Raw genomic sequence first — 12719 nt, 5'->3', positions numbered from 1 at the left:
GGGCACTTTAGGGAGCGTATTCAGTTGAATTTGCTTTTAAATATTAGGAATTCTTGTTTATACAGCTTAAAATTTGTGTAGAAAGCCTGTAAGTGAGGACTATACTGCTTATGTTTACAATTGAGGCCGAATTATTCTGGCGTCTTTGGTATAACTCAGGTGAAATACTTACGGTTCCAGTACATACTTGTAAGAACACTCTCTACTTGTGGCAAAACTCTTAAAATACGCAATTAGAGTTTCCAGAAACGATTAGAAACTTGGAAGATACACATGAAATAAAAGTAAATAGATTCTTACTACATTTCCTGCCGTTTTTAATCACAGACATTACCCGTGGAAAGCCGTGGAATGACCAGAAAACTGATAATATTTACAACTCCGGGCACTTTAGGGAGCGTTTTCAGTTGAATTTGCTTTCAAATATTAGGAATTCTTGTTTATACAGCTTATAATTTGTGTAGAAAGCCTGTAAGTGAGGACTATACTGCTTATGTTTACAATTGAGGCCTAATTATTCTGGCGTCTTTGGTATGACTCAGGTGAAATACTTACGGTTCCAGTACATACTTGTAAGAACACTCTCTAATTGTGGTAATACTCTTATAATACGCAATTAGAGTCTCCAGAAATGATTAAAATCTTGGAAGATACACTTGAAATAAAAGTAAATAGATTCTTACTACATTTCCGGCCGTTTTTAATCACAGACATTACCCGTGGAAAGCCGTGAAATGACCGGAAAACTGATAATATTTACAACTCCGGGCACTTTAGGGAGCGTTTTCAGTTGAATTTGCTTTCAAATATTAGGAATTCTTGTTGATACAGCTTAAAATTTGTGTAGAAAGCCTGTAAGTGAGGACTATACTGCTTATGTTTACAATTGAGGCCTAATTATTCTGGCGTCTTTGGTATAACTCAGGTGAAATACTTATGGTTCCAGTACATAGTTGTAAGAACACACTCTACTTGTGGTAAAACTCTTAAAATACGCAATTAGAGTTTCCAGAAACGATTAGAAACTTGGAAGATACACTTGAAATAAAAGTAAATAGATTCTAACTACATATCCTGCCGTTTTTAATCACAGACATTACCCGTGGAAAGCCGTGAAATGACCAGAAAACTGATAATATTTACAACTCCGGGCACTTTAGGGAGCGTTTTCACTTGAATTTGCTTTCAAATATTAGGAATTCTTGTTTATACAGCTTAAAATTTGTGTAGAAAGCCGGTAAGTGAGGACTATACTGCTTATGTTTACAATTGAGGCCGAATTATTCTGGCGTCTATTGTATGACTCAGGTGAAATCCTTAAGGTTCCAGTACAGACTTGGTAGAACACTCTCTAATTTTGGTAATACTCTTATAATACGCAATTAGTGTCTCCAGAAATGATTAAAAGCTTGGAAGATACACTTGAAATAAAAGTAAATAGATTCTTACTACATTTCCTGCCGTTTTTAATCGCAGACATTACCCGTGGAAAGCCGTGATATGACCAGAAAACTGATAATATTTACAACTCCGGGCTCTTTAGGGAGCGTATTCAGTTGAATTTGCTTTCAAATATTAGGAATTCTTGTTTATACAGCTTAAAATTTGTGTAGAAAGCCTGTAAGTGAGGACTATACTGCTTATGTTTACAATTGAGGCCGAATTATTCTGGCGTCTTTGGTATAACTCAGGTGAAATACTTACGGTTCCAGTACATACTTGTAAGAACACTCTCTACTTGTGGCAAAACTCTTAAAATACGCAATTAGAGTTTCCAGAAACGATTAGAAACTTGGAAGATACACATGAAATAAAAGTAAATAGATTCTTACTACATTTCCTGCCGTTTTTAATCACAGACATTACCCGTGGAAAGCCGTGTAATGACCAGAAAACTGATAATATTTACAACTCCGGGCACTTTAGGGAGCGTTTTCAGTTGAATTTGCTTTCAAATATTAGGAATTCTTGTTTATACAGCTTATAATTTGTGTAGAAAGCCTGTAAGTGAGGACTATACTGCTTATGTTTACAATTGAGGCCTAATTATTCTGGCGTCTTTGGTATGACTCAGGTGAAATACTTACGGTTCCAGTACATACTTGTAAGAACACTCTCTAATTGTGGTAATACTCTTATAATACGCAATTAGAGTCTCCAGAAATGATTAAAATCTTGGAAGATACACTTGAAATAAAAGTAAATAGATTCTTACTACATTTCCTGCCGTTTTTAATCACAGACATTACCCGTGGAAAGCCGTGAAATGACCGGAAAACTGATAATATTTACAACTCCGGGCACTTTAGGGAGCGTTTTCAGTTGAATTTGCTTTCAAATATTAGGAATTCTTGTTGATACAGCTTAAAATTTGTGTAGAAAGCCTGTAAGTGAGGACTATACTGCTTATGTTTACAATTGAGGCCTAATTATTCTGGCGTCTTTGGTATAACTCAGGTGAAATACTTATGGTTCCAGTACATAGTTGTAAGAACACACTCTACTTGTGGTAAAACTCTTAAAATACGCAATTAGAGTTTCCAGAAACGATTAGAAACTTGGAAGATACACTTGAAATAAAAGTAAATAGATTCTAACTACATATCCTGCCGTTTTTAATCACAGACATTACCCGTGGAAAGCCGTGAAATGACCAGAAAACTGATAATATTTACAACTCCGGGCACTTTAGGGAGCGTTTTCACTTGAATTTGCTTTCAAATATTAGGAATTCTTGTTTATACAGCTTAAAATTTGTGTAGAAAGCCGGTAAGTGAGGACTATACTGCTTATGTTTACAATTGAGGCCGAATTATTCTGGCGTCTATTGTATGACTCAGGTGAAATCCTTAAGGTTCCAGTACAGACTTGGTAGAACACTCTCTAATTTTGGTAATACTCTTATAATACGCAATTAGTGTCTCCAGAAATGATTAAAAGCTTGGAAGATACACTTGAAATAAAAGTAAATAGATTCTTACTACATTTCCTGCCGTTTTTAATCGCAGACATTACCCGTGGAAAGCCGTGATATGACAAGAAAACTGATAATATTTACAACTCCGGGCTCTTTAGGGAGCGTATTCAGTTGAATTTGCTTTCAAATATTAGGAATTCTTGTTTATACAGCTTAAAATTTGTGTAGAAAGCCTGTAAGTGAGGACTATACTGCTTATGTTTACAATTGAGGCCGAATTATTCTGGCGTCTTTGGTATAACTCAGGTGAAATACTTACGGTTCCAGTACATACTTGTAAGAACACTCTCTACTTGTGGCAAAACTCTTAAAATACGCAATTAGAGTTTCCAGAAACGATTAGAAACTTGGAAGATACACATGAAATAAAAGTAAATAGATTCTTACTACATTTCCTGCCGTTTTTAATCACAGACATTACCCGTGGAAAGCCGTGTAATGACCAGAAAACTGATAATATTTACAACTCCGGGCACTTTAGGGAGCGTTTTCAGTAGAATTTGCTTTCAAATATTAGGAATTCTTGTTTATACAGCTTAAAATTTGTGTAGAAAGCCGGTAAGTGAGGACTATACTGCTTATGTTTACAATTGAGGCCTAATTATTCTGGCGTCTTTGGTATGACTCAGGTGAAATCCTTACGGTTCCAGTACATAGTTGTAAGAACACTCTCTAATTGTGGTAAAACTCTTAAAATACGCAATTAGAGTTTCCATAAATGACTAAAAACTTGGAAGATACACTTGAAGTAAAAGTAAATAGATTCTTACTACATTTCCTGCCATTTTTAATCACAGGCATTACCAGTGGAGAGCCGTGAAATGACCAGAAAACTGATAATATTTACAAATCCTTCCACTTTAAGGAGCGTATTCACTTGAATTTGCTTTCAAATATTAGGAATTCTTGTTTATACAGCTTAAAATTTGTGTAGAAAGCCGGTAAGTGAGGACTATACTGCTTATGTTTACAATTGAGGCCGAATTATTCTGGCGTCTTTTGTATGACTCAGGTGAAATCCTTACGGTTCCAGTACAGACTTGTTAGAACACTCTCTAATTGTGGTAATACTCTTATAATACGCAATTAGAGTTTCCAGAAATGATTAAAAACTTGGAAGATACACTTGAAATAAAAGTAAATAGATTCTTACTACATTTCCTGCCGTTCTTAATCACAGACATTACCAGTGGAAAGCCGTGGAATGACCAGAAAACTGATAATATTTACAACTCCGAGCACTTTAGGGAGCGTTTTCACTTGAATTTTCTTTATAATATTAGGAATTCTTGTTTATACAGCTCAAAATTTGTGTAGAAAGGCTGTAATTGAGGACTATACTGCTTATGTTTAAAATTGAGGCCGAATTATTCTAACGTCTTTTGTATGACTCAGGTGAAATCCTTCCGGTTCCAGTACAGACTTGTAAGAACACTCTCTAATTGTGGTAATACTCTTATAATACGCAATTAGAGTCTCCAGAAATGATTAAAATCTTGGAAGATACACTTGAAATAAAAGTAAATAGATTCTTACTACATTTCCTGCCGTTTTTAATCACAGACATTACCCGTGTAAAGCCGTGAAATGACCGGAAAACTGAAAATATTTACAACTCCGGGCACTTTAGGGAGCGTATTCAGTTGAATTTGCTTTCAAATATTAGGAATTCTTGTTTATACAGGTTAAAATTTGTGTAGAAAGCCGGTAAGTGAGGACTATACTGCTTATGTTTACAATTGAGGCCGAATTATTCTGGCGTCTTTGGTATGACTCAGGTGAAATCCTTACGGTTCCAGTACATACTTGTAAGAACACACTCTACGTGTGGTAAAACTCTTAAAATACGCAATTAGAGTTTCCAGAAACTATTAGAAACTTGGAAGATACACTTGAAATAAAAGTAAATAGATTCTAACTACATATTCTGCCATTTTTAATCACAGACATTACCCGTGGAAAGCCGTGAAATGACCAGAAAACTGATAATATTTACAACTCCGGGCACTTTAGGGAGCGTTTTCACTTGAATTTGCTTTCAAATATTAGGAATTCTTGTTTATACAGCTTAAAATTTGTGTAGAAAGCCGGTAAGTGAGGACTATACTGCTTATGTTTACAATTGAGGCCGAATTATTCTGGCGTCTTTTGTATGACTCAGGTGAAATCCTTACGGTTCCAGTACAGACTTGTTAGAACACTCTCTAATTTTGGTAATACTCTTATAATACGCAATTAGTGTCTCCAGAAATGATTAAAAGCTTGGAAGACACACTTGAAATAAAAGTAAATAGATTCTTACTACATTTCCTGCCGTTTTTAATCGCAGACATTACCCGTGGAAAGCCGTGATATGACCAGAAAACTGATAATATTTACAACTCCGGGCACTTTAGGGAGCGTATTCAGTTGAATTTGCTTTTAAATATTAGGAATTCTTGTTTATACAGCTTAAAATTTGTGTAGAAAGCCTGTAAGTGAGGACTATACTGCTTATGTTTACAATTGAGGCCGAATTATTCTGGCGTCTTTGGTATAACTCAGGTGAAATACTTACGGTTCCAGTACATACTTGTAAGAACACTCTCTACTTGTGGCAAAACTCTTAAAATACGCAATTAGAGTTTCCAGAAACGATTAGAAACTTGGAAGATACACATGAAATAAAAGTAAATAGATTCTTACTACATTTCCTGCCGTTTTTAATCACAGACATTACCCGTGGAAAGCCGTGGAATGACCAGAAAACTGATAATATTTACAACTCCGGGCACTTTAGGGAGCGTTTTCAGTTGAATTTGCTTTCAAATATTAGGAATTCTTGTTTATACAGCTTATAATTTGTGTAGAAAGCCTGTAAGTGAGGACTATACTGCTTATGTTTACAATTGAGGCCTAATTATTCTGGCGTCTTTGGTATGACTCAGGTGAAATACTTACGGTTCCAGTACATACTTGTAAGAACACTCTCTAATTGTGGTAATACTCTTATAATACGCAATTAGAGTCTCCAGAAATGATTAAAATCTTGGAAGATACACTTGAAATAAAAGTAAATAGATTCTTACTACATTTCCTGCCGTTTTTAATCACAGACATTACCCGTGGAAAGCCGTGAAATGACCGGAAAACTGATAATATTTACAACTCCGGGCACTTTAGGGAGCGTTTTCAGTTGAATTTGCTTTCAAATATTAGGAATTCTTGTTGATACAGCTTAAAATTTGTGTAGAAAGCCTGTAAGTGAGGACTATACTGCTTATGTTTACAATTGAGGCCTAATTATTCTGGCGTCTTTGGTATAACTCAGGTGAAATACTTATGGTTCCAGTACATAGTTGTAAGAACACACTCTACTTGTGGTAAAACTCTTAAAATACGCAATTAGAGTTTCCAGAAACGATTAGAAACTTGGAAGATACACTTGAAATAAAAGTAAATAGATTCTAACTACATATCCTGCCGTTTTTAATCACAGACATTACCCGTGGAAAGCCGTGAAATGACCAGAAAACTGATAATATTTACAACTCCGGGCACTTTAGGGAGCGTTTTCACTTGAATTTGCTTTCAAATATTAGGAATTCTTGTTTATACAGCTTAAAATTTGTGTAGAAAGCCGGTAAGTGAGGACTATACTGCTTATGTTTACAATTGAGGCCGAATTATTCTGGCGTCTATTGTATGACTCAGGTGAAATCCTTAAGGTTCCAGTACAGACTTGGTAGAACACTATCTAATTTTGGTAATACTCTTATAATACGCAATTAGTGTCTCCAGAAATGATTAAAAGCTTGGAAGATACACTTGAAATAAAAGTAAATAGATTCTTACTACATTTCCTGCCGTTTTTAATCGCAGACATTACCCGTGGAAAGCCGTGATATGACAAGAAAACTGATAATATTTACAACTCCGGGCTCTTTAGGGAGCGTATTCAGTTGAATTTGCTTTCAAATATTAGGAATTCTTGTTTATACAGCTTAAAATTTGTGTAGAAAGCCTGTAAGTGAGGACTATACTGCTTATGTTTACAATTGAGGCCGAATTATTCTGGCGTCTTTGGTATAACTCAGGTGAAATACTTACGGTTCCAGTACATACTTGTAAGAACACTCTCTACTTGTGGCAAAACTCTTAAAATACGCAATTAGAGTTTCCAGAAACGATTAGAAACTTGGAAGATACACATGAAATAAAAGTAAATAGATTCTTACTACATTTCCTGCCGTTTTTAATCACAGACATTACCCGTGGAAAGCCGTGTAATGACCAGAAAACTGATAATATTTACAACTCCGGGCACTTTAGGGAGCGTTTTCAGTTGAATTTGCTTTCAAATATTAGGAATTCTTGTTTATACAGCTTAAAATTTGTGTAGAAAGCCGGTAAGTGAGGACTATACTGCTTATGTTTACAATTGAGGCCTAATTATTCTGGCGTCTTTGGTATGACTCAGGTGAAATCCTTACAGTTCCAGTACATAGTTGTAAGAACACACTCTACTTGTGGTAAAACTCTTAAAATACGCAATTAGAGTTTCCAGAAACGATTAGAAACTTGGAAGATACACTTGAAATAAAAGTAAATAGATTCTAACTACATATCCTGCCGTTTTTAATCACAGACATTACCCGTGGAAAGCCGTGAAATGACCAGAAAACTGATAATATTTACAACTCCGGGCATTTTAGGGAGCGTTTTCAGTTGAATTTGCTTTCAAATATTAGGAATTCTTGTTTATACAGCTTAAAATTTGTGTAGAAAGCTGGTAAGTGAGGACTATACTGCTTATGTTTACAATTGAGGCCGAATTATTCTGGCGTCTATTGTATGACTCAGGTGATATCCTTACGTTTCCAGTACAGACTTGTTAGAACACTCTCTAATTTTGGTAATACTCTTATAATACGCAATTAGTGTCTCCAGAAATGTTTAAAAGCTTGGAAGATACACTTGAAATAAAAGTAAATAGATTCTTACTACATTTCCTGCCGTTTTTAATCACAGACATTACCCGTGGAAAGCCGTGGAATGACCAGAAAACTGATAATATTTACAACTCCGGGCACTTTAGGGAGCGTTTTCAGTTGAATTTGCTTTCAAATATTAGGAATTCTTGTTTATACAGCTTAAAATTTGTGTAGAAAGGCTGTAAGTGAGGACTATACTGCTTATGTTTACAATTGAAGCCGAATTAGTATCTCGTCTTGGTATACTCAGGTCAAATTTTTACGGTTCCAGTACAGACTTGTAAGAACACTCTCTAATTGTGGTAAAACTCTTAAAATACGCAATTAGAGTTTCCAAAAATGATTAAAAACTTGGAAGATACACTTGAAGTAAAAGTAAATAGATTCTTAGTACATTTCCTGCCGTTTTTAATCACAGGCATTACCAGTGGAGAACCATGAAATGACCAGAAAACTGATAATATTTACAACTCCGGCCACTTTAAGGAGCGTTTTCACTTGAATTTGCTTTCAAATATTAGGAATTCTTGTTTATACAGCTTAAAATTTGTGTAGAAAGCCTGTAAGTGAGGACTATACTGCTTATGTTTACAATTGAGGCCGAATTATTCTGGCGTCTTTGATATGACTCAGGTAAAATCCTTACGGTTGCAGTACATACTTGTAAGAACACTCTCTAATTGTGGTAAAACTCTTAAAATACGCAATTAGAGTTTCCATAAATGACTAAAAACTTGGAAGATACACTTGAAGTAAAAGTAAATAGATTCTTACTACATTTCCTGCCATTTTTAATCACAGGCATTACCAGTGGAGAGCCGTGAAATGACCAGAAAACTGATAATATTTACAACTCCTTCCACTTTAATGAGCGTTTTCACTTGAATTTGCTTTCAAATATTAGGAATTCTTGTTTATACAGCTTAAAATTTGTGTAGAAAGCCGGTAAGTGAGGACTATACTGCTTATGTTTACAATTAAGGCCGAATTATTCTGGCGTCTTTTGTATGACTCAGGTGAAATCCTTACGGTTCCAGTACAGACTTGTTAGAACACTCTCTAATTGTGGTAATACTCTTATAATACGCAATTAGAGTTTCCAGAAATGATTAAAAACTTGGAAGATACACTTGAAATAAAAGTAAATAGATTCTTACTACATTTCCTGCCGTTTTTAATCACAGACATTACCCGTGGAAAGCCGTGAAATGACCGGAAAACTGATAATATTTACAACTCCGGGCACTTTAGGGAGCGTTTTCAGTTGAATTTGCTTTCAAATATTAGGAATTCTTGTTTATACAGCTTAAAATTTGTGTAGAAAGCCGGTAAGTGAGGACTATACTGCTTATGTTTACAATTGAGGCCTAATTATTCTGGCGTCTTTGGTATGACTCAGGTGAAATCCTTACGGTTCCAGTACATAGTTGTAAGAACACACTCTACTTGTGGTAAAACTCTTAAAATACGCAATTAGAGTTTCCAGAAACGATTAGAAACTTGGAAGATACACTTGAAATAAAAGTAAATAGATTCTAACTACATATCCTGCCGTTTTTAATCACAGACATTACCCGTGGAAAGCCGTGAAATGACCAGAAAACTGATAATATTTACAACTCCGGGCACTTTAGGGAGCGTTTTCACTTGAATTTGCTTTCAAATATTAGGAATTCTTGTTTATACAGCTTAAAATTTGTGTAGAAAGCCGGTAAGTGAGGACTATACTGCTTATGTTTACAATTGAGGCCGAATTATTCTGGCGTCTATTGTATGACTCAGGTGATATCCTTACGTTTCCAGTACAGACTTGTTAGAACACTCTCTAATTTTGGTAATACTCTTATAATACGCAATTAGTGTCTCCAGAAATGATTAAAAGCTTGGAAGATACACTTGAAATAAAAGTAAATAGATTCTTACTACATTTCCTGCCGTTTTTAATCGCAGACATTACCCGTGGAAAGCCGTGATATGACCAGAAAACTGATAATATTTACAACTCCGGGCACTTTAGGGAGCGTATTCAGTTGAATTTGCTTTCAAATATTAGGAATTCTTGTTTATACAGCTTAAAATTTGTGTAGAAAGCCTGTAAGTGAGGACTATACTGCTTATGTTTACAATTGAGGCCGAATTATTCTGGCGTCTTTGGTATAACTCAGGTGAAATACTTACGGTTCCAGTACATACTTGTAAGAACACTCTCTACTTGTGGTAAAACTCTTAAAATACGCAATTAGAGTTTCCAGAAACGATTAGAAACTTGGAAGATACACATGAAATAAAAGTAAATAGATTCTAACTACATTTCCTGCCGTTTTTAATCACAGACATTACCCATGGAAAGCCGTGGAATGACCAGAAAACTGATAATATTTACAACTCCGGGCACTTTAGGGAGCGTTTTCACTTGAATTTGCTTTCAAATATTAGGAATTCTTGTTTATACAGCTTAAAATTTGTGTAGAAAGCCGGTAAGTGAGGACTATACTGCTTATGTTTACAATTGAGGCCGAATTATTCTGGCGTCTATTGTATGACTCAGGTGAAATCCTTACGGTTCCAGTACAGACTTGGTAGAACACTCTCTAATTTTGGTAATACTCTTATAATACGCAATTAGTGTCTCCAGAAATGATTAAAAGCTTGGAAGAAACACTTGAAATAAAAGTAAATAGATTCTTACTACATTTCCTGCCGTTTTTAATCGCAGACATTACCCGTGGAAAGCCGTGATATGACCAGAAAACTGATAATATTTAAAACTCCGGGCTCTTTAGGGAGCGTATTCAGTTGAATTTGCTTTCAAATATTAGGAATTCTTGTTTATACAGCTTAAAATTTGTGTAGAAAGCCTGTAAGTGAGGACTATACTGCTTATGTTTACAATTGAGGCCGAATTATTCTGGCGTCTTTGGTATAACTCAGGTGAAATACTTACGGTTCCAGTACATACTTGTAAGAACACTCTCTACTTGTGGCAAAACTCTTAAAATACGCAATTAGAGTTTCCAGAAACGATTAGAAACTTGGAAGATACACATGAAATAAAAGTAAATAGATTCTTACTACATTTCCTGCCGTTTTTAATCACAGACATTACCCGTGGAAAGCCGTGTAATGACCAGAAAACTGATAATATTTACAACTCCGGGCACTTTAGGGAGCGTTTTCAGTTGAATTTGCTTTCAAATATTAGGAATTCTTGTTTATACAGCTTAAAATTTGTGTAGAAAGCCGGTAAGTGAGGACTATACTGCTTATGTTTACAATTGAGGCCTAATTATTCTGGCGTCTTTGGTATGACTCAGGTGAAATCCTTACGGTTCCAGTACATAGTTGTAAGAACACACTCTACTTGTGGTAAAACTCTTAAAATACGCAATTAGAGTTTCCAGAAACGATTAGAAACTTGGAAGATACACTTGAAATAAAAGTAAATAGATTCTATCTACATATCCTGCCGTTTTTAATCACAGACATTACCCGTGGAAAGCCGTGAAATGACCAGAAAACTGATAATATTTACAACTCCGGGCACTTTAGGGAGCGTTTTCACTTGAATTTGCTTTCAAATATTAGGAATTCTTGGTTATACAGCTTATAATTTGTGTAGAAAGCCTGTAAGTGAGGACTATACTGCTTATGTTTACAATTGAGGCCGAATTATTCTGGCGTCTTTGGTATAACTCAGGTGAAATACTTACGGTTCCAGTACATACTTGTAAGAACACTCTCTACTTGTGGCAAAACTCTTAAAATACGCAATTAGAGTTTCCAGAAACGATTATAAACTTGGAAGATAAACATGAAATAAAAGTAAATAGATTCTAACTACATTTCCTGCCGTTTTTAATGACAGACATTACCCGTGGAAAGCCGTGTAATGACCAGAAAACTGATAATATTTACAACTCCGGGCACTTTAGGGAGCGTTTTCAGTTGAATTTGCTTTCAAATATTAGGAATTCTTGTTTATACAGCTTAAAATTTGTGTAGAAAGCCTGTAAGTGAGGACTATACTGCTTATGTTTACAATTGAGGCCGAATTATTCTGGCGTCTTTGGTATAACTCAGGTGAAATACTTACGGTTCCAGTACATACTTGTAAGAACACTCTCTACTTGTGGCAAAACTCTTAAAATACGCAATTAGAGTTTCCAGAAACGATTAGAAACTTGGAAGATACACTTGAAATAAAAGTAAATAGATTCTAACTACATTTCCTGCCGTTTTTAATCACAGACATTACCCGTGGAAAGCCGTGTAATGACCAGAAAACTGATAATATTTACAACTCCGGGCACTTTAGGGAGCGTTTTCAGTTGAATTTGCTTTCAAATATTAGGAATTCTTGTTTATACAGCTTATAATTTGTGTAGAAAGCCTGTAAGTGAGGACTATACTGCTTATGTTTACAATTGAGGCCTAATTATTCTGGCGTCTTTGGTATGACTCAGGTGAAATACTTACGGTTCCAGTACATACTTGTAAGAACACTCTCTACTTGTGGTAAAACTCTTAAAATACGCAATTAGAGTTTCCAGAAACGATTAGAAACTTGGAAGATACACATGAAATAAAAGTAAATAGATTCTAACTACATTTCCTGCCGTTTTTAATCACAGACAGTACCCGTGGAAAGCCGTGCAATGACCAGAAAACTGATAATATTTACAACTCCGGGCACTTTAGGGAGCGTTTTCAGTTGAATTTGCTTTCAAATATTAGGAATTCTTGTTTATACAGCTTAAAATTTGTGTAGA

This window comes from Myotis nattereri (genome assembly GCF_964212035.1).
Source record: "Myotis nattereri genome assembly, chromosome: X".
NCBI classification, from domain to species: Eukaryota; Metazoa; Chordata; class Mammalia; order Chiroptera; family Vespertilionidae; genus Myotis; species Myotis nattereri.
Note: the sequence above shows the minus strand (reverse complement) of the source record.